Source organism: Mustelus asterias, chromosome 4 (assembly GCF_964213995.1).
Source record: "Mustelus asterias chromosome 4, sMusAst1.hap1.1, whole genome shotgun sequence".
NCBI lineage: Eukaryota > Metazoa > Chordata > Chondrichthyes > Carcharhiniformes > Triakidae > Mustelus > Mustelus asterias.
This window is the reverse complement of record NC_135804.1, coordinates 136,753,401-136,777,047: the sequence shown is the minus strand read 5'-3', so window position 1 is coordinate 136,777,047 and position 23,647 is coordinate 136,753,401.

The window sequence follows — 23,647 nt, the reverse complement described above, 5'->3', positions numbered from 1 at the left end:
ACTCCATGGAACCTCAGTCTTGAGGCAAAAGGAGATATAGGGGCAATCTCACCAAGTGGCAAATGACTATGGGCGGCACAGTGGCACGTGGTTAGCACTGCTGCCTCACAGCGCCAGGGACCCGGGTTCGATTCCCGGCTTGAGTCACTGTCTGTGTGGAGTTTGCACATTCTCCCCGTGTTTGCGTGGGTTTCCTCCGGGTGCTCCGGTTTCCTCCCACAGTCCAAAGATGTGCGAGTTAGGTGGATTGGCCATGCTAAATTGCCCCTTAGTGTCAGGGGGACTAGCTAGGGTAAATGCATGGGGTTATGGGGATAGGGCCTGGGTGAGGTTGTGGTTGGTGCAGACTCAATGGGCTGAATGGCCTCCTTCTGCACTGTAGGATTCTATGAATTCTATGAGTGTGAAAACAGGAGAGTTTCAGACCCGGTTTTCCAGTGTGAGAAAAATTCAAATCTTTTCACACTGAGAGGAAAAAAATGAGGCAAAGTGAGATTCTCACCAGTAGGGGGAGTGTACAGAGTCTATTCACACCAGGAAGCTGGCTGATGACTGCTAGAGGGCGCTATTACTCATGCACCTGATCTCCCAATGCACTGTGTACAATACATCGTGCATTGGGAGATTGACACTCCTCCATTCTCCCGGACACTGCACTCCCTGATTGCCCTCCCGATCACGGCCATCCCTGATCTTCACCCCCCCAATTGTGCCCCCGCCCCGGCCAATCATCGACCCCATTCACCCCCCACCCCCGGACATTTGTTGCTCCCGTTCTTGCCCCCCGATTGACCACTGTTCACCCTCCCCAACATTGATCACCGCTCCAGCCCGTGCTGATTGCAAGGCTGATTATGCTGGCAATTCAGTGTCAGTATCATCGAGAGAAGCAGGAAATCACGTGCCAACTGGTTTTCCGCCTCTCTCGCGATCTTGCTGGCTCGCCACGCCAACTGACCGGCATGACGAGCTGGTAACAACCCCTCCAAAGGAGCTGAAAATGGACAAGCCTACCGTTTCAGCCTGAGTGACAGAGTCTGCCTGCTTGCTGCTCACAACGTGGGAATTACTGGGAGCCGGGGGAGGTTCTCTCATGATTACCATAACGTATATTTACATATCTCACTTAATGCAGCAAAGCAATCCCAAGGAGTGTAATCAGACAAAATCAATGCATCATTGGTGAGTGCCTCTGTCACCAACTTGCTCACTGACTGTGAGGAGTTGGTTGAAAAATGGAGTGAGAGCAGCCCATAACACAAGGCATTAACCCAGGGAACATACCCGGCCTCCTCATAACAGGATTATCATCAGAGGTTATTCTTTTGAAAATAAGATCCATGTCTGAACTCTGAGGTAGACTCAACTTTCATCCCCAGACTGACCTCAGCCATCTGCTGTAGCGGCCACTGGCTTTGTTCAGAGTCCAGGTTGGGGGCACCTCTGCCACCCATCCCCCCCCCCCCCCCCCACCCAATTCATGCCCTCTCTGACATTAAAAACCTACTTTGGGTCAGGTGAAAAGTTGTGGAACTGGCCAGGACCTGGAATACCAGGGTTGCAGCCTAAGTCAAGGGTCCCTGAGCTCACACCTCTGATCCTTCAACCAATGCTTTCGTGTGTTTGCAGTTCCAGGGCCTGCTTATTTCGCCTTCATGCTAAATGGTTTTCTGTTGTTGTAGGCTGTTGAATCATCCAAATAATTTTGGCAGTATAATATTTATGTTACTTTTTTTTATTTGAATGACTCTTTAGCCTTGGACCCTTTAGATAATGAGCTTTACCAGAACATGAAATTAATCATCTGTGCACCCTATTTTAAATTACAATAGACCAGATGAATTTTTTGGACCATATCCATAAACATGAATTGCTTAAATGTAAATGATTAATGCTCTTCTCAACAAATTTCTGCAACAATTTTTATCCGGAAATGAATTCCTTTATTTACCAGGCTGACAAAATCATCTCAGAGTCAGGGATGCTGTTTTCACATCTGATTAAGTGTCAGTCAAAGAATGTCACCATGTTATTTGAACTGTGACATTGTAAGGATGGTTTGAGCTGGAACCTTATTTTGTATTCAAATCCACATTCAATATTAAATGCATGTGTGAATGTTAGCAAATTTGATACAAATGTACACTTCAACAACAATTTGCATTTATACAATCCCATTAACCTAGTAAAATGGCTCAAGGCACTTCATTGAAGTGTAATCAGACAGGTGGAAAGGCTAAGGAATTCCAGACTTTAGGTCCGACACAAATCAAATGAAACAGAATGGTCCTTCGGTTGTTCGGAATTGACAGATTAGAGAATGTATTCAACCAACCGGTGCTCGCAAAACACAATACGAAGTGCCCTAACTGTGAGATCCGATTCCCCATAACTGGGCAGCACTCGTTGAATAATCCCGACTGTAACAATAGCTACAGCAACAACCAACTTAAGCTCTGATTGACAGCCAAACAGACTGAAAACGTTAACTGTGTTTCTCTTCTTACAGATTAAGGAGAGGCGATGGCCTAGTGATATTATCACTTGACTTAATCCAGAAACTCACCGAATGTTCAAGAGACCCAAATTCGAATCCCACCAAGGCAGATGGTGGAATTTGAATTCAATTAAAAATATCTGGAATTACGAATCTACTGATGACCATGAAACCATTATTGATTGTCGCAAAAAAATCATCTGGTTCACTCACGTCTTGCAGGGAAGGAAATCTGCCATTCTTACCTGGTCTAACCTACATGTGACTCCAGAGCCACAGCAATGTGGTTGACTCTCAACTGCCCTCTGAACAAGGGCAACTAGGATGGGCAATAAATGCTGGCCAGTCCTCAATGTCCCACATTGAGTCCCACGAAAGAATAGAAAAAAATCCTGGGGCAAAGAAGGTGGGGGATATACGGATTTTGTTGAGTGGTTACTGGGATTGGGAGGGGAGCAGGAGGATGGAGTGTGAGAAGGCATGGAGGGATTTGAAAACAAGAATGAGATTTTAAAAATTGAGAATTGAGGTGGTGGTAGACTGGGTACCAGTGGAGGTCAGTGAGCACAGGGGTGATAGGCGGACAGGAAGTGGTTTGAGTTAAAACTGAGACTGAGACTTGAGGCTGAGGGGTGACCTGATCGAGGTGTCCAAGATTATGAGGGGCATGGACAGAGTGGATAGGGAACAGTTGTTCCCCTTAGTTGAAGAGTCAGTTACGAGGGGTCACAAGTTAAAAGTGAGGAGTGGGAGGTTTAAGGGGGATTTGAGGAAAAGCTTTTTTACCCAGAGGGTGGTGACGGTCTGGAATGTGCTGCCTGGGAGGGTGGTGGAAGGGGGTTGCCCCACATCCTTTAAAAAGTACCTGGATGAGTATTGGCACGCCATAACATTCAAGGCTATGGGGCAAGTGCTGGCAAGTGGGATTAGATGGACAGGTCAGGACCTTTCATGCATCAGTGAAGACTAGATGGGCTGAAGGGCTTCTTCTGCACTGTAGTATTCTGTGAAGATGTGGAGATGCCAGCGTTGGACTGGGGTAAGCACAGTAAGAAGTCTCACAACACCAGATTAAAGTCCAACAGGTTTATTTGGTAGCAAATGGTATTTGCTACCAAATAAACCTGTTGGACTTTAACCTGGTGTTGTGAGACTTCTTACTGTATTCTGTGAAAACATGGACTGCAGTGTTTTGGATGAGTTAACATCAGGTAGGAGATTGGAGATGGGGGGGGGGGGGGTGGAGTGCAGGAAGACACTTGCATAGTTGAATATGGAGGTAAGAGGAGAATGGCTGAGGATTTAGCAATGGGGAGAGATAAAAGATAAGCAATTTTACAAAGATGGAAGTTCGCTGATTTTATGATGAATATGTACTTTAGAACATAGAAAAAATACAGCACAAACAGGCCCTTCAGCCCACAAGTTGCGCCGGTCATGTCCCTACCTACCTAGGCTTATATATAGGCTTACCTATAACCCTCAATCCTATTAAGTCCCATGTACTCATCCAGAAGTCTCTTAAAAGACCCTATCGAGTTTGCCTCCACCACCACTGACGGTCGCCGATTCCACTCACCCACCACCCTCTGAGTGAAAAACTTACCCCTGACATCTCCTCTGTACCTACTCCCCAGCACCTTAAACCTGTGTCCTCTCGTAGCAGCCATTTCAGCCCTGGGAAAAAGCCTCCGAGGATCCACCCGATCTATACCTCTCAACATCTTGTACACCTCTATCAGGTCACCTCTCATCCTCCGTCTCTCCAAGGAGAAAAGACCGAGCTCCCTCAGCCAATCCTCATGAGGCATGCCAATCAATCCAGGCAACATCCTTGTAAATCTTCTCTGCACCCTTTCAATCATTCCCACATCCCTCCTGTAATGAGGCGACCAGAACTGAGCACAGTACTCCAAGTGGGGTCTGACGAGGGTCTTATAAAGCTGCATCATTATCTCCCGACTCCTAAACTCAATCCCTCGATTGATGAAGGCCAGCACACCATACGCCTTCTTAACCACCTCCTCTACCTGCGAGGCCGATTTAAGAGTCCTATGGACCCGGACCCCAAGGTCCTTCTGATCCTCTACACTGCTAAGAGTCTTACCCTTGATATTATACTCCTTCATCCCATTTGGACCACTACACATTTATCCGGGTTGAAGTCCATCTGCCACTTCTCCGCCCAGTCTTGCATCCTATCTATGTCACGCTGCAGCTTCTGACATCCCTCCAACCTATCCACAACACCACCAACCTTCGTGTCATCGGCAAACTTACCAACCCATTCCTCCACTTCCTCATCCAGGTCATTTATGAAAATGACAAACAGCAAGGGTCCCAGAACAGATCCCTGGGGCACTCCACTGGTGACCGACCTCCATTCAGAAAAAGACCCATCTACAACCACTCTCTGCCTTCTTCAGGCAAGCCAGTTCTGGATCCACAAGGCAACAGCCCCTTGGATCCCATGCCCTCTCACTTTCGCGAGAAGTCTTGCATGGGGGACCTTATCGAACGCCTTGCTGAAGTCCATGTAAACCACATCTACCGCTTTTCCTTCGTCGATGTGTTTAGTCACATTTTCAAAGAACTCCACCAGGCTCGTAAGGCACGATTTGCCTTTGACAAAGCCGTGCTGACTACTTTTGAGCAAACTAAACTTCTCTAAATGTTCATAAATCCTGTCCCTCAGGATCTTCTCCATCAACTTACCAACCACTGAGGTTAGACTCAACAGTCGGTAATTTCCTGGGCTATCCCTATTCCCTTTCTTGAATATAGGAACCACATCCGCAATCCTCCAATCCTCCGGAACCTCTCCCGCCTCCATCGACGACGCAAAGATCATCACCAGAGGCTCTGCAATCTCTTCCCTCGCCTCCCACAGTAACCTGGCGTACATCCCATTCGGTCCCGGCGACTTATCTATCTTGATGCTATTCAAAATTTCCAACACATCCTCTTTCTTAACGTCCACATACTCAATCTTTTCAGTCCGCCTCAATCCTGTAGTACAACCACCCAGGTCTTTTTCCACCGTGAATACTGAGGTAAAATATTCATTCAGCACCTCTGCTATTTCTTCCGGTTCTGTACAGACTTTCTCACCTTCACCTTTTATAGGTCTTATTCCTTCACATCCTACCTTTTTACTCTTCACATATTTATAGGACGCCTTAGGGTCTCCTTAATCTTACCTGCCAAGGCCTTCTCGTGACCCCTTCTGGCTCTCCTAATTTGTTTCTTAAGTCCCTTTCGACAAGTCGTATACTCATCTAGATCCCTATCATTGCCTAGCTCTCTGAACCTTTTGTACGCTTTCCTTTTCTTTTTGACTAGGTTCAGCGCAGCTTTCGTGCACCACGGTTCCCGTAACCTACCAACACCTCCCTGTCTCATCGGAACGTTGTCATGCAGAACTCCAGACAAACATTCCTTGAAAATCTGCCACCTTACTTCAGTACTTTTCCTCGAGAATGCCTTTCTTGCAAAGTATATTCAAATGACATTTTCCTCAACATTAGTCATGTATAATTTTGATTATATCCGTTAAAGTGTCTCACTGAGGTTGATCTTCTTCAGCAATGCCAATTACATTGATTTTAACCCAGTTTCTGTTATATTTCTGGTTGTAACAAATTAAATTTTTTGCTGGTACAATACATGGTTAATAACATTAAATTGCTTTAATATATGGACTGATTTAGGGGATTGATTCTTCAAGTAGAAATATTCCTGTTGTACTGTGCTTATTCAAAGCACTCTTTTGATTGCAGAGAGACTGAGCAGATTGGGTTTGTACTCGTTGGAATTTAGAAGGCTGAGGGGGGATCTTATAGAGACCTATAAGATAATGAAGGGGCTGGATAGGGTAGAGGTGGAGAGATTCTTTCCACTTAGAAAGGAAGCTAGAACTAGAGGGCACAGCCTCAAAATAAAGGGGGGTCAGTTTAGGACAGAGTTGAGGAGGAACTTCTTCTCTCAGAGGGTGGTGAATCTCTGGAATTCTCTGCCCACTGAAGCGGTGGAGGCTACCTCGTTGAATATGTTTAAATCACGGATAGATGGATTCCTGATCGGTAACGGAATTAGGGGTTATGGGGATCAGGCGGGTAAGTGGAACTGATCCACTACAGATCAGCCATGATCTTATTGAATGGCGGGGCAGGCTCGAGGGGCTAGATGGCCTACTCCTGCTCCTATTTCTTATGTTCTTATGTTCATAGACTCGTAGAATCCCTACAGTGCAGAAGAGTCCATTCAGCCCATCGAGCCTGCACTGACTCTCTGAAGAGCCCTTTACCCAGAGCAATTTACTCAGGCCCACTCCCCACATTTGTCACAGACAATCATCATCTTGGTGGATAGTCAGAAGCTTTTTCCCAGGGTGGAAGAGTCAATTACTAGGGGGCAGAGGTTCAAGGTGTGAGGGGCAAGGTTTAAAAGAGTGTACAAGACAAGTTTTTTACACAGAGGGTGATGGGTGCCTGAAACTCACTGCCGGTAGAGGTAGTGGAAGCAGATATGACAGTAACTTTTAGGGGGCGCCTTGACAAGTACATGAATAGTAACTTTCGAAATGGAATTGGATATTAAGTTCTTAAGTTAAGTTTAAGTTTATTTATTAGTGTCACAAGTAGGCATACATTAACACTGCAATGAAGCTACTGTGAAAATCCCCTTGTCACCACACTCCGGTACCACTGAGGGAAAATTTAGCACGGCCAATGAAGGGGAAAAAAATGCAACATGATTGAAAAAGAGCAGGGAAGAGTGAGATAAATTGGATAGCATTTCCAAGAGCTGGCAAGGGTACAATGGGCCGAATGGCCTCCTTCTATGCTGCACGATTCTGTAATAGTTAGTTCTCAGTCCTTTTTTCCTCAAAGCTTTTTCCGTATATTTAATAGTAGGTCAATTATCCCCATCTGTTTCTGATACCTAATTACTCTACTCCCTTGACAATTATTCATTTCCTGCATCACTTTTTTAAGAAGTTAGTTTCCCAAAAGTAACATCTCCACTTGAGTATTTAGATCTCATCACATACCTCTTTCTCGGAGGAACATGAACATTTTTCTTTCCATGAGTATAGATTGAAAAGAAGAAGCATTTCTCCAGTGTTACATTTGGTTCTGGGGATGAGCATTGTCCCAGCTCCCCACATCAAATCTTCCTTCGTGAGAGAACAGGGGTCATGAACTAGGTCGCTGGTTATATTTTTAACTTTGGTACCCCTCCATCTTAGTTATGCTGTTGATTTTATTCTTGCTTCAGCTCATATGGCTGGATTTTCTGAGCCCCTGCTGGGCATGTTTTCGGAGGTGGGGTGGGCAAGCACGTGAAACAAGGTGGGGTGCCAACCGCACCATCTTCCCATCCACCTCTGACCTCATACCCATAATGCACTGGGTAGTGGGCAGGTGCCAATATCGGCATTCCGCCACCATATTTAAATAAATAATCAAGGGCTCAACTGAGCTGGTTAACAAGCCAATTAACCCAGATAATATGCTGCCCGCACCATAATGTAGCTGGCAGTCAGGCAGGAGGGTCAAGGCATCAATTTTGAAAAATCTTTACAAAAGGGCAGCAAGGAAGGGGGCTACTATCTTGGGGAGGGGGTTCACTCTGCGCATTGGAGGAAAGAACCTGTAGATAGTATCACATAGTCCAAAGATGTGCAGGTTGGGTGGATTAGCCATGCTAAATTGCCCCTTAGTGTCCCAAGATGTCTAGGTTAGATGGATTATCCATAGTAAATGCATAAGGTTAGAGGGATAGGGCAGTGGAGAGAGCCTGGGTCACATTCTCTGTCAGAGAGTTGGCGAAGACTCGATGTGGTGAATGGCCTCTTCTGCACTGTAGGGATTCTATTCTATTCCATATATGGTTATCATGACACAGAGCATAAGAAGGACCACGAGATAGGCCGTGAAGACTTAACACTGGGGACTCTTTATTGAAAATGTGTACAGTTCCACACTCAATCCTAGAGCTCCACTCTGGGTAAAGCTAACCCCCAGGTCACATGACCTGCAGTCTTAAAGGGGCAGCACACACCCCAACCTCCATACATCACAGATAGTACTCCCTTTCTTCCTACCTGTCTGCTCTGTAAATAAAATGCTCCCCACCAGCTCCCTAAACTATCCAAATCTTCCCTGCCCAAAACGTCAGACTTAGCTTACTCCAAGATCCATGAGCTTTCTTCTTGGGCCTGTTTGCAGTCCCAGCAGCACTGCTTCCCCGAGGGTGAGACTTCCTGCCCTATGAGGGGCAAAAGTCCCAAAACTGTACCAATCTAGCCCACCCGCAGTGCATTATGGCTGTGGGCGGGCTGGCGTGGAGCAAGCCAATGAGCCATACAACCCCGGAAGTTAAAGGAGAGTTACAATGTTAATGATTCTGAAGATAAAAAGTTTACAGCTGCCTAGTGACAGCGGAAAAAATGATAATTCAGAGTGTGTCGGAGACAGAGGGCAGGACTTTTAAGTTCTCTGGTGAGAAAGTCTCCGGAACTATTGGGTTCAGACTGAACTATCAGTTTTAGAACTCGTATTGCTGAAATGCTACTGGAAGACTGAGTTTATGGGAATTCATTAATTCGTCAAGTCTTTAAAGAAATTAACTGACCAGGTTGCCTGGTCAGTTAATTTTTCTTGTTTGACAAGGATTTGCTTTTGTGTTAAAATGTTCAGCAGCAGACTCCTGTGAATTTGTTCAGTAACTTTCCTCCACGGTTTCTAAAGAAAAACAGTTACGATCTATCAAGCCAGGCTTCACTCTGGGACCTGACTTGTCCAGTATTAACAGAAGCTCAGATCATAATTAAGATGAAAAATGACATTCTACAGGAGTCGGGAACCACTCAAATGCAACATTTTTGTCGGGATTGTATTTCAATTTTGAATCCGAGGCTGATGACAGACAAAATTGTTATGTGTTGCAATATAATAGAACATGTGAAAAGATAACCTTTTCAAAACTACAAGTGCCGTAAAAGTCTAATTTTCACACGTCTCAGATTTCCAAGAAGCCACCAGGCTAATCATGTTATTTTTCTAAATGTAATAGTGGCTGCAGGATTTTTGCTAATGACACCTGACGCTGTTTTGTTGGATTTACCAACAGGACCTTTTATGAAGGTTAGTTAAGAGCATTCACCTCTGGTTGGCACGGTGGCACAGTGGTTAGCACTGCTGCCTCACAGCGCCAGGGACCCGGGTTCAATTCTGGCCCCGGGTCACTGTCTGTGTGGAGTTTGCACGTTCTCCCTGTTTCTGCATGGGTTTCCTCCGGGTGCTCCGGTTTCCTCCCACAGTCTGAAACTTGTGCTGGTTAGATGCACTGGCCTTGCTAAATTCTCCATCAGTGTACCCAAACAGGAGCCAGAGTGTAGCGACTCAGAGATTTTCACAGTAACTTAATTGCAGTATCAGCCTATTTGTGACACTAAATTTAAAAAAAAACTTAACCACATCAAACCCACACCAACGATGTTGCGGTTATTTGTCATGATCTGAAATACAGAGTTCCTGGAATGCTACTGTAATTCGTCTGCAGAGCCAGACATCCCTTCACCAAAATCCCTTTATTTACAAACTCTAACAGCAGCACACAGAGTGCTCGCAGTCAGCAATCTGCCTTCAGGAGTGCCAGAGGAACTGACACTCCCCGTTAAGTACAAGGCAAAGACTCCCTGATTGATACATCAATTGGATCCTTAATCAGAGAGTTCATACTCCAACCTCAATAGCCTGATCGAAGTCACTACAGATTAGTAGCAAACGCTTAATGCAGTTCTCTTCACTCTTGGTCCAGTGTGAAGAGTTTGCCCTTGATGAGTTGTGTGAGTAATTCTGGGATAGGGTCAAAGGGATCCAATTGCAGAAAGAAGTGTTTGAGACAGGCATTTCTTTCTGGATCGTCATAAAAAAAACATTTGCACCTATGATAATTAGATCATGATCATTAGAATCTGTTCCCACTCATATTCATTAAATAAATAGAACCAGGTTGACAATTACATAAACAAATAAAAGCTTCCAATATAGTTACCTCAGAAACAACTCCGAAGATGATGGCCTTAATCTTCTGGTCCCACCCACCACGGGAATTGTTGCAGGCAGGACAAACAGTTTGACAGACAATTGAAAGGTTCATTGATCTCAGGCGGGAACTTCCGGTCCCAGGGCGTGTGGGAATTTCTTGTCCCGGACCATGCGGGAATTTCCAGTCCCAAGGCGTAAGGGAATTTCTGGTTACGGAGCGTGGGGGAATTTCTTGTCCCGGGACGTGCAGGAATTTCCGGTACCGGGGCGTGCGGGAATTTCCTGTCCCAGGGCATGTGGGTGGATCCAGAAGATCCCACCTGATATTTTATCTCGTTTTGACGTGTTGCAAAATAAAACAATAAATTCTGTGAATACATCAAGGCTTGCAGCTGTGCCGTGCCACTTCACAATCTCAGATCATCCCAAAGAGGTTTACAGCTGAGGAAATCATTTTTGAAGTGCAGTCCCTGTTGCACTGTCGAGAAATTGGCAGCGATTTGACGCACTGCATGTCTCCAGGAACAAAAACGTGGTAATTGACCAGATAATCTGCTTGTAGTGTTGTTGGTTGAGATTATCTCTCAAGGACATTGTAATAACAAGTACACCAGAGGAAAATAAACCCAATAGAGCTATGGGATCTTTAACATGCAACTGAGAAAGTAAAGGAGGTGATGGCCTAATGGTATCATTGCTTCAGGAAATTAATTCAGAAACTTGGGTTCGAATCCTGCCACTGCGGATTGTGGAATTTGAATCTAATTTTTAAAAAATCTGGAATTAAGAATCTTCTGATGACCATGAAACCATTGTCAATTGTCAGAAAAACCCATCTGGTTCACTATTGACCTTTAGGGAAGGAAATCTGCCGTCCTTACCTGGTCTGGCCTACATGTGTCTCCAGAATGACAGCAATGTGGTTGACTCTCAACTGCCCTCTGAAATGGTCTAACAAGCCACTCAGTTCAAGAGCGACTAGGGATGGGCAATAAATTCTGGCCAGCCAGCGATGCCCATGTCTCACTAGTAAATGAAAACAATTGGGGCCTTGAGGTTTTGTGACAGTCAATGGGGACGATTCTCCCAGCCTACTGTGCTGCTCTATCAGCGCAGGAGACATCAGCAGATGCCGTGCAGCAGGCTCACCGATGGGCGCCATGGTTTCCACGTGTCTCCAGGGCATGGATTTCCGGAGTCGTCATCTATAAATATTAATATATTAAACATTATAATCAGAATTTCCATCTGATGATCAGGCCCGGGACTGAAGTCTTCAGACCTGCTAGATTCTCCTACCCCCGCCATGAGTGGTTCACTCCAACGGGGTTTACAACAGCTCGCCACTCACGGGTAGCTGGCGGCTCGACCCCGAAGTGGTTTTTGATTTGATTTGATTTTGGTTTGATTTATTATTGTCACTTGTATTAACATACAGTGAAAAGTATTGTTTCTTGCGGGCGACACAAACAAAATCATACTGTTCGTAGAGAAGGAAAGGAGAGAGTGCAGAATGTAGTGTTGCAGTCATAGCTAGGGTGTAGAGAAAGATCAACTTAATGCGTGGTAGGTCCATTCAAAAGATTGACAGCAGCAGGGAAGAAGCTGTTCCTGAGTCGGTTGGTACGTCACCTCAGACTTTTGTATCTTTTTCCCGACGGAAGAAGGTGGAAGAGAGAATGTCTGGGGTGTGTGGGGTCCTTAATTATGCTGGCTGCTTTGCCGAGGCAATGGGAAGTGTAGACAGAGTCAATGGATGGGAGGCTGGTTTGTGTGATGGATTGGGCTTCATTCACAACCTTTTGTAGTTGCTTGCGGCCTTGGACAGAGCAGGAGCCATACCAAGCTGTGATACAATCAGAAAGGATGCTTTCTATGGTGCATCTGTAAAAGTTGGTGAGAGTCGTAGCTGACATGCCAAATTTCCTTAGTCTTCTGAGAAAGTGGAGGCGTTGGTAGGTTTTCCTAACTATAGTGTCAGCATGGGGGACCAGAACAGGTTGTTAGTGATCTGGACACCTAAAAACTTGAAGCTCTCGACCCTTTCCACTTGGTCGCCGTTGATGTAGACAGGGACATGTTCTCCTTTACACTTCCTGTCGGGGGTAAGGCATGGGATGCCCCCTGGGCATTGCCTTTGAGGGGGAGATCAGTGAGGGTGGGGGGGTCCACTGCCATTCTGCAGTCGAGATCCCGGGTAGAGGGAGAGAAGGGATTGATCAGGGCTGACCATCGGGTTGGGGTGGGGGGGACATCAGGAGATGTCTGGGAGGTCAGCAATCAGGGGGGGGTGGGAGGTGGTCGCACGGCCAGAGATGCTGGTTCGCCGGGCTGGCCAGGGATCGAGCTGGCCAGCGATCGGGAGGGAGGTGCAGGGCTACTGTGCATGCGCCATTCTTGGTGCTGGCAGATCGGCGCATGCGCAGTGGCCCACTCAGCGCTATGCTGCCGGCTCTCCAGCGGGAATAGGCCCTGCCCACAGTGTGAGTCTCCCTCAGACACTCTGCAGTGCTCAGAGCATGGAAGATTCATTATGATAATCCCACGGGATTTATTCCAGTTTTCATGCAAATTCGGCACCTAGAATTGTTTTTGGGAGAACTGCCCCCAGTGTCTCTGACGTTGCTGCACTCCTTCAGTACTGCTCTGGAGTCCCAGCTGAGATTATGCACTCGGTTCTTTGGAATAGAATTATAATGCACAAACTTTTCTGTAGCCGGCTATTGGAAGTAAAATTTTGTGGGGTATTTCCAAATAAGTTTGTTTAAAAATGTATGATGTGGTACATCAGCGACATACTTCATCTACTCTGAGTGAGAAAATGTATTTTATGTTTCATTGTTTGCCTACATTGTAAATATTATGAACACTATAAGGATAGCTGGGATACTTCGTGCATACTATGCTTAATCTACCATGTCTCAAAAGATTTGATTTTAGTTTTTTTCTGCTGCTTAAGTAAACTGAAAAATAATTTCTGCCACATTAGTTTTACGAAGTTAAATCAACCGGATAAAAGAGCAAGGGAAACCTATTACTTGGCTCAAACCATAAAACAAAGATGTGAGGCATGTTTCATCAGTATTCAAATACGCAAACACCTATTTAGCAAACGCTTGCTTGTGCCACCGAGCAAGAAAATAATCGATTTTCAGAAATAATTACAGAGGCACTTACAAACTTCTGCCCCCTCTCTGTGCCCAGTGATTGGGAGCTGATTATTTCTTGCACCAAGAGTGCTTCAGCATGTGGAGCTTCTTTTAGGAGTAAAAATATTTATAAAGATACAGGCGTGGGCCATTCAGCCCCTCAGCCCTGCTCCAGTAGTCACTCAGATCACAGCTGACCTGCATCTTGACTCCTCATGCTTTTGCCTCCTGTTCTTTGATATTCTTGCCTAACATTAATGTATCAATTTATTTGTATATTTAGATATACTACCGATATAAATATTTACATATCATAGAATCCTGCAGTGCCGAAGTAGACCATTTGGCCCATCAAGTCTGCACCGACCACAATCCCACCCAGGCCCTATCCCCATAACCCCATGCATTTACCCAAGCTAGTTCCCCTGACACTCAGGGGCAATTTAGCACGGCCAATCCACTGAACCTGCACACTTTTGGAGTGTGGGAGGAAACCGGAGCACCCGGAGGAAACCCACTCAGACACAAGGAGGATGTGCAAACTCCACACAGACAGTGACCCAAGCCAGGAATTGAACCCAGTTCCCTGGAGCTGTGAGGCAAAAGTGCTAACCACTGTGCCACTATGCCACCCTATGTTATTGGACTGGACTTTCCACTCAGTTGTGTTGGTTTTCTTGGCGTAAGCTGGAGTAGTTAATTAATGGAGTAGGTATGGGAGGTACAGTGGCACAGTGGTTAGCACTGCTGCCCCACAGCGCCAGGGACCCAGGTTTGATTGCTGGCTTGGGTTACTGTCTGTGTGGAGTCTGCACGTTCTCCCCATATCTGTGTGGGTTTCCTCCAGGTGCTCCAGTTTCCTCCCACGGTCTGAAAGATGTGCTGGTTAGGTGCATTGGCTATGCTAAATTCTCCCTCAGTGTACCCGAACAGGATTTTTACAGTAACTTCATTGCAATGTTAGCTTAGAAGAACATAGAACATAGAAATAATACAGCACAAACAGGCCCTTCAGCCCACAGGTTGCGCTGGTCATGTCCCTACCTACCTAGGCTTATATATAGGCTCACCTATAGCCCTCAATCCTATTAAGTCCCATGTACTCATCCAGAAGTCTCTTAAAAGACCCTATCGAGTTTGCCTCCACCACCACTGACGGCAGCCGATTCCACTCACCCACCACCCTCTGAGTCACACTACTTGTGATGCTAAAAAATAAATTTAAACTTAACTGGTCCAAAAAATCAGGGCATTTTAAATGTAATGTGAATGTTGCACCAATTTTAAAAATATCACAGCAGAAGCACATTTACACACAGTGAGTGATTAGCATCTGGATAGCACCACTGGAGAGTGCAGTGGAGGCAGGGTACAGTAGACATCTAAAGACAATTGGATAACTATCTGAAGATAAATAATTGGATGGGCTGTGTGGAAAGGAAGAGCACGTGTGACTAAAGATATCCCCGGCCCAAGCACACACAGCCACTTAATCAATGACCTTCCCTCTATGATTTAGGGTGGCATGGGTGGCACAGTGGTTAGCACTGCTGCCTCACGGCGCCAGGGACCCGGGTTCGATTCCAGCCTCGAGTCGCTGTCTGTGCGGAGTCTGCACGTTCTCCCAGTGTCTGCGTGGGTTTCTACCGGGTGCTCTGGTTTCCTCCCACACTCCAAAGATATGCGGCAAAGGTGCACTGGCCGTGTTAAATTGATCCTTCGTGTCCCAAGATGTATGGGTTAGGGGGATTGATAGGGCAAATGTGTGGGGTTACTAGGATAGGGTGGGGGAAGGGCCTGGGTAAGATGCTCTGTCAGAGAGTTGGTGCAGACTTGAAGGGCTGAATGGCTTCCCTCTGCACTGTAGAGATTCTACGATTCTATAATGTCAAAACTGTGGACATTCACTGATGATTGCAATTCTTCACATACTGAAGCTGTCCATGTCGATATGCAGCAAGACCTGGACAACATTCTGCCTCGGGCTGATAAATAGCAATTAATATTCATGCAACACAAATGCTAGTTATGACCATCTCCAACAAGAGAGAATCTAACCATCTCCCTTTGACATTCAATGGCATAACGATCATTGAAGCACTTACCATCAACATCCTGGGTACTTTCCTTGGTCCAAAATCCTACCTGGACCAGCTACATAAATACCGTGGCTACAAGAGCAGGTCAGAGGCTTGGAACTCTGTGACTCCCCGAAGTTTTCCCATCATCCATAAGGCACAAATCAGGATTGCGATGGAATTATTCCGACTTGCCTGGATGAGTGCAACTCCAAAAACACTAAAGAATTTCTACACAATTCAAGACAAAGCAACTGCTTGTTGTGCAACCAATCCGCCACCTTAATTCACAATATCCATGAATGATTTGGATGAAGGAATTGAATGTGGTATCTCCAAATTTGCAAATGGTACTAAGCTGGGTGGCAATGTGTGCTGTGAGGAGGATGCTAAGAGGCTGCTGGATGACTTGGACAGGCTAACTGAGTGGACAAATGCTTGGCAAATGCAATATTATGTGGATAAATGTGAGGTTATCCACTTCGGTGGCAAAAACAGGAAGGAAGATTATTACCTGAATGGTGGCAGTTTAGGAAAAGGGGAAGTGCAACGTGACCTGTGTGTCATGGTGGAACAGTCGCTGAAGGTTGGCATGCAGGTACAGCAGGTGATAAGGAAAACTCATGGCATGCTGGCCTTCATAGCAAGAGGATTTGAGTACAGGAATCAGGATGTCTTGCTGCAGTTAGACAGGGCCTTAGTGAGGCCACACCTTGAGTATTGTGCGCAGATTTGTTCTCCTAGTCTGAGGAAGGACATTCTTGCTATTGAAGGAGTCCAGCAAAGGTTCAGCAGACTGATTCCTGAAATGGCAGGACTGACATATGAAGAGAGACTGGATCGTCTGGGCTTGTACTCACTGGAATTTAGAAGAATGAGGGGGGTTCGCATTCAAACATATAAAATCCTAATTGGACTGGACAGGCGAGATGCAGGAAGAATGTTCCTGATGTTGGGGAAGTGCAGAACTAGGGGTCACAGTCTAAGAATAAGGGGTAAGCCATTCAGGACTGAGATGAGGAAGAACTTCTTCACTCAGAGAGTTGTGAACCTGTGGAATTCTCTACCACAGAAAGCTGTCAGGGCCAGTTTGTTAGATATGTTCCAGAAGGAGCTGGACGTGGCCCTTGGGGCTAAAGGGATCAAGGGATATGGAGTGAAAGTAGGAGTGGTATACCGAAAGTGCATGATCAACCATGATGATATTAAATGGTGGTGTGGGCTCGAGGGGCCGAATGGCCTACACCGGCACCTATTTTCTATGTTTCTTCGCTTCTTAAATATTCACTCCCTTCGCAGCATCATCAGTGTGCACCATAGATAACATGCATTGAGGCAACAACTCACTAAGGTTACTTGGACAGCACCTTCCAAACCTGCAACCTCCTTGTAGGATAAAGGCAGCACATGCATAGAATCTACAGTGTAGAAGGCGGCCGTTTGGCCCATTGAGTCTGCACCAACATCAATCCCACCCAGGTCCTACCCCCGTAACCCCACATATTTACCCTCCTCATCCCCCTGACACTAAGGGGCAATGTAACATGGCCAATCAACATAACCCGCACATCTTTGGATTGTGGGAGGAAACCGGAGCACCCAGAGGAAACCCACGCAGACACGGGGAGAATGTGCAGCCTCCACACAGACAGGGACTCGAGGCCGGAATTGAACCCAGGTCCCTGGTGCTGTGAGGCAGCACTGCTAACCACTGTGCCACCCTCATATGATGACCGCTACCTACACGTCCCTCTCTAAGCCGCGTTCCATCCTAACTATAGCATATAAAAGGTTAACAGATGAGGAATGCTAATGCATGATACGAATGATGAAACATTACTGACATCAGTCAGTCATGTATTAGACTCTCTCTCTCTCTCTCTGAGATGTGGGAACACCATGCTCAGAAGCAACATGTCTTCCCTGTAATTTGTTTAGATGTATTACTCATAAACAATTGTTAAGCAAGAAGAGGCCCTTCAGCCCAACGAGTCTGCACCAACATGTGAAAAACACCTGTCCTACCTACCTAATCCCATTTACCAGCAGTTGGCCCATTGCCTTGAATGCTATGATGTGCCAAATGCTCATCCAGGTACTTTCAGAAAGATTGATCCACTAGGAAGCTCTTAGCAAAACAAATTTTAATTTAAAAATACAGTTAAAATATGTCAAAAATAATTAACATATCTTTTACCACTTAAAATACTTAAATATGACAAAGTATAATTCTTAACAGCTATCCATTTCCGTAGTTCCAATTTAAGCAGGACCCCATAGAGTCTCTTCTTCAGAACCTGTTAGCACCAAAGACAGATCTCTTCACATGGACGCTAGATTACCAGCCTTTTAATACCTCTGGACAGAGATCGAGACAGACACCTGACATCAGACTCTCATACAGCAACCTCCAGAGAAAGATCCACCCCAAAATAGCAGAATCTCAGAGAAAGAGACTTATTTCCTGGCAGATTCCAGTCTCCAGCTCCAGAGAGAGAAAGAAGCACTGCCTTGCCTCTCCAAGTGGAGGTAGATTCTCCCCTTCAGAATTTTCTCCGAAAGCTTCCCCACCACTGATGTGAGACTCACTGGTCTGTAGTTCACTGGCTTATCTCTACAAGAACAGGACTACATTAGCTATTTTCCAAAATATCCATAAACATATGAAAACAGGAAAATAAACTGCTTTGGTTTTGACTTGCTAATATTAAGTATCATTTTAGACCATAAGATATAGGAGCAAAATTAGGCTATTTGGCCCATCGCATCTGCTATGCCATTCAATCATGGCTGATACGGTTCTCATTCCCATTCTCCTGCTATCTCCCAATAACCCTTGGTCCCCTTATTGATCAAAAACCTATCTATCTCTGTCTTAAAGACACTCAATGACCTGGCCTCCACAGCCCTCTGTGGCAATGAGTTCCACAGATTCACCACTCTCTGGCTGAAGAAATTCCTCCTCATCTCAGTTTTAAAGGAGATTCCCTTCATTCTGAGGTTGTGCCCTCAAGTTCTAGTCTCTCCAACTAGTGGAAACATCCACTCCATGTCCACTCTATCTAGGCCTCTCAGTATTTTATAAATTTCATTAGATCCCCCCTCATCCTTCTAAACTCCATCGAGTATAGACTCAGAGTCCTCAACCACTCCTCATAGGACAAACTCTTCATTCCTGGGATGATTCTTTCACTAAATTACATTTCTAATTCTTAATTAAAGGGAATGGTCATGTTCTTTGAGAGTTTTATTGCACATTTTTCATTATCTTGAAATGTAATAGATTGTTCAAACCATTCCCGTTCCAACAAAAAATAAAATCAATTCGGAAGGAAGTATGGCAGACAGCGAGTAAAGAGTTATCCTACAGTAGATAACTGAGGCTTTGACAGGCCAAATGAAACCCAAGGGAACATCTGACAAGTGTTTCCCGTATTCCTTTGTCGCTCAACTTGGGGAAATAAGAATAGGATTTTCCCATCAATGAAGGTTGGGTGCATCTTGTAAGTTATTTCAAAACGAAGGTCGTGAATGCCATCAACTGATCAAAATGATTTAGAGACTGGGCCCCCGAGCATTAATCACTGCAAAAAATCATCGATTTTCTGGATCCAAATATTTTCTGCATTATAAATCAAAAGCTTCACCCAATTATTTCGCGTCATTATTTATTTTGTTTATTGTGGGCATTACATGCAAGCCAGCATTTATTGCCCTTGACTAAGGAAATTTGGCATGTCCGCTATGACTCTGACCAACTTTTACAGATGCACCATAGCAAGCATTCTTTTTGGTTGTATCACAGCTTGGTATGGCTCCTGCTCTGCCCAAGACCACAAGGAACTACAAAAGATTGTGAATGAAGTCCAGTCCAACACACAAACCAGCCTCCCACCCAGTGACTCTGTCTACACTTCCCGCTGCCTCAGAAAAGCAGCCAGCATAAGTAAGAACCCCATGCACACCAGACATTCTCTCTTCCTCCTTCTTCCATTGGGAAAAATATACAAAAGTCTGAGGTCACGTACCAACCGATTCAAGAGCAACTTCTTCTCTGCTGCCATCAGACGTTTGAATGGATCTACCTCGCGCTGGGTTGATATTTCTCTGCACCCTAGCTATGACTGTAACACTACATTCTGCACTCTCTCCTTTTCTTCTCTATGAACGGTATGCCTTGTCTGTATAGCGCGCAGGAAACAATACTTTTCACTGTATATGACTATATGTGACAATAATAAATCAAATCAAAAATCTCTAATTGCCTTTGAGAAGGTGGTGGTGAACTGCCTTTTTTAATTGCTCAGTCCATGTGGTGTAGTGCTGTTAGGGAGGGAATTTCAGCAGCAATAAGGAAGTTGATGGGCAGGATTTTCTGGCCCATCCTGCTGGCGGATCTTCCAGTCCTGCCAATGGTGATCATGCCCCAATATCCCCTGGCGGTTCCCGGCGATGGGACAGCCAATTCATGCAAAGCAGCCAAAGACATCGGCACAACCAGAAGATTCTGTCGGCGAGCCTCCTCTGCTGCCGGAAAACATGCCACAAAGTGGGAAAGGGGGCGGGTAATCCTACCCGATATATTGCCAAGTCAGGATGCTGTATGGCATGGAAAGGAACTTGCTGCTGGCGTTGTTCCCATGTATCTGCTTGTCCTTGTCCTTCAGCGGGGCTAGCTGTCGTGGGTTTGGAAGGTGACCTCGAACGAGCCGAGGTGAGTTGCTCCAGTGCATCTTGTAGATGGTACGCACTGCTGCCAACATGTCTCAGGGGTGGAGGGAATGAAGGCTTAAAGTGGTGAGTGGGGAGCCAATCGAGCAGTGTTCCTGAGGGCATGCTTACGGCATAGCTTGCAACTTGTCATTGTGGAGAAACAGAAATGAAATAACTGGGTTTGCAAATTCAGTTGCTTCCCTTTTAAACACGTGAAATAATTTCTCCCTGGCCACTGTCCCTTCACCAAGTTTACATTTATGTACATAGTAAGCGATAATCAGACAGGTAGTTCCTCGTACAGAGTACAAAACTAGAGTGCCAGTAACCCTGACACTCATTATTTTTTAAGTTTATTTATTAGTGTCGCAAATAGGTTTACATTAACACTGCAATGAAGTTACTATGAAAATCCCCTAGTTGCCACACTCCAGCACCTGTTCAGGTACACTGCAGGAGAATTTAGCATGGCCAATGCACCTAACCAGCACATCTTTCAGACTGTGGGAGGAAACCGGAGCACCCAGAGGAAATCCATGCAGACACAGGGAGAACCTGCAAACTCCACACAGACAGTGACCCAAGCCGGGAATCAAAGCCGGGTCCCTGGCGCTGTGAGGCAGCAGTGCTAACCACTGTGTCAACATGCCACCCTAAAGTCATTACTACGTGATTACTGCAAAATTGTTTGGAATGTGTATTGTTTTATGGGTTTGAAATTGTTGTCTTCTTCATACTTCGGAACGGTGATTACTTTTGGCAAAAGCTATGCAAGGAGTATGTCTATTTGCCTAGTTCCCCACGATACAGCGGAGCAGAAACTATTAACATCTGAGGCATTAATTTACTCCATAACATATTCACAAGTTGTTTCAATGCCATTCCTTTGTGGACACTTGAACCTCAAGGACATTTACCTTTATTGATGGTTTGAGTTCTAAGGAGAGGCTGGATAGACTGGGACTTTTTTCCCTGGAATGTAGGAGGCTTAGGGGTGATCTTACAGAGGTCTATAAAATAATGAGGGGCATAGATCATCTTTTACCAAAGGTAGGGAAGTCTAAAACTAGAGGGCATAGGTTTAAGGTGAGAGGGGAGAGATACAAAAGGTCCAGAGGGGCAATCCTATCACATAGAGGGGGTGAGTGTCTGGAACAAGCTGCCAGAGGTGGGTACAATTTTGTCTTTTAAAAAGCATTTAGACAGTTACATGGGTAAGATGGGTATAGAGGGATATGGGCCAAATGCGGGCAATTGGGACTAGCTTAATGGTAAAAACTGGGCGGCATGGACAAGTTGGGCCGAAGGGCCTGTTTCCATGCTGTAAACCTCTATGACTAATGAAAGTGAGATAAGCTACTAGATAAGCTACAGCAATAAAAAGTGTGATAGTATGCATTACTTTGCCAAATGTCAACCATTATGGGATTTTCAGAATGGTTTATTATTTAGTGGCAGTTCTGTAGAAAAAAAAACAGGAATTAAAAATGTCATATTTGGATAGTTATTTTAACATGACATCGTTGAGGTTGATAATTTTATTCTCAGCTTCACCCTCTTCAGCTGCTTCATCAAAGACCTTCTCTCAATTACAAGATCAGGAGGGGGATGTTTACTGATGATTGCAAAGCATTTGGTACGGTTCACTCCTCCTCAGAAAGTTGAGCAATCCATGTCCACATGCAGGAAGACCTGGACAACATTGCGGCTTGGGCTAATAAGTGGCAAGTAACATTCATGCCATGGAAGTGGACACGAACAAGAGAATCTAACCTTTTCCCTTTGATGCTCAACAGCATTACCCCTTGGCTGCCCCTGTCTGACATGTCTTCTACATGTCTTCAAGGTAGGATTCCAACCCCTGGGGTGATTACCCACTCTCAGTTCCAATTGGTCCCTCAAGCCAGGTAACCCTCGTCTGCTGTGTTGCCCTTAAAGGGACAATCACCACACCTTTACTCAGCACCTTGGGATATTTTTACTATGTTAAATGCGTTGTATAAATGTCAGCTGTTGTTGTCACTTTGTTAGTCCAGGTTAGCCCACCGCCCAGGCTAAGGGAGAACTAATCTTGGTGACCAAGACCACTATTGTGGTTAACTGTCCAGGCCATAAGTTAACCGGCCTACTTATATCATAGAATCCCTACAGTGCAGAAGGCCATTCGGCTCTCCCAAAGTGCATTTTAACCAGGCCCACCACCCGCCCCATTCCCGTAACCCCAAACATTAATGCCACTAATTTCCCTAACCTACACATCTTGGGACACTAAGGGCAATTCAAGATGGCTGTGTGGAGTTTGCACATTCTCCCCGTGTCTGCGTGGGTTTCCTCCGGGTGCTCCGGTTTCCTCCCACAGTCCAAAGATGTGCAGGTTAGGTTGATTGGCCATGCTAAAATTGCCCTTAGTGTTCTGAGATGCGTAGGTTAGAGGGATTACTGGGTAAATGTGTAGGGATATGGGGGTAGGGCCTGGGTGGGATTGTGGTCGGTGCAGACTCCATGGGCCGAATGGCCTCTTTCTGTGCTGTAGGGTTTCTATGATCAATGGCCAATCCACCCAACCTGCACGTCTTTCTCTGCGGAGAGTCTTTGTGCTGGGAATCAGGAGGAGGAAGGAGCTTCATAGAATCATACAATCCTACTATGCAGAAGGAAGCCATTTGGCCCATCGAGTCTGCACCGATCACGATCCCACCCTGGCCCAATTCCCATTACCCCATCTATTTTCCCGAGCTAGTCTCCCTGATACTAAAGGGCAATTTAGCATGGCCAATCCACCAAACCCGCACATCTCTGGACTGTGGGAGGAAACTGGAGCACCCGAAGGACACATGGATAATGTGCAAACTCCACACAGACAGTGATCCGAGGCTGGAATTGAACCCGGGTCCCTGGCTCCATAGGGGCAGCAGTGCTAACCACTGTGCCACCGTTCCGCCCTATTGCAGGTCTGGCTGGCTGCCGGCATTTTGGTTCAGTATTTCACTTCTGTGGCCTGGTCAACTGGTCACGCCAAGAACAGGGCTCAGAGTTTGCACTCAGTCTCCCCTCAGGTCTGATAATCAGTGGGGCCAGACAATAAGGCAGGAAGCACTCCTCCCCTCCCCATCATTTAAATGAGAATACTGATCCTGTGCCGATTACTGACAC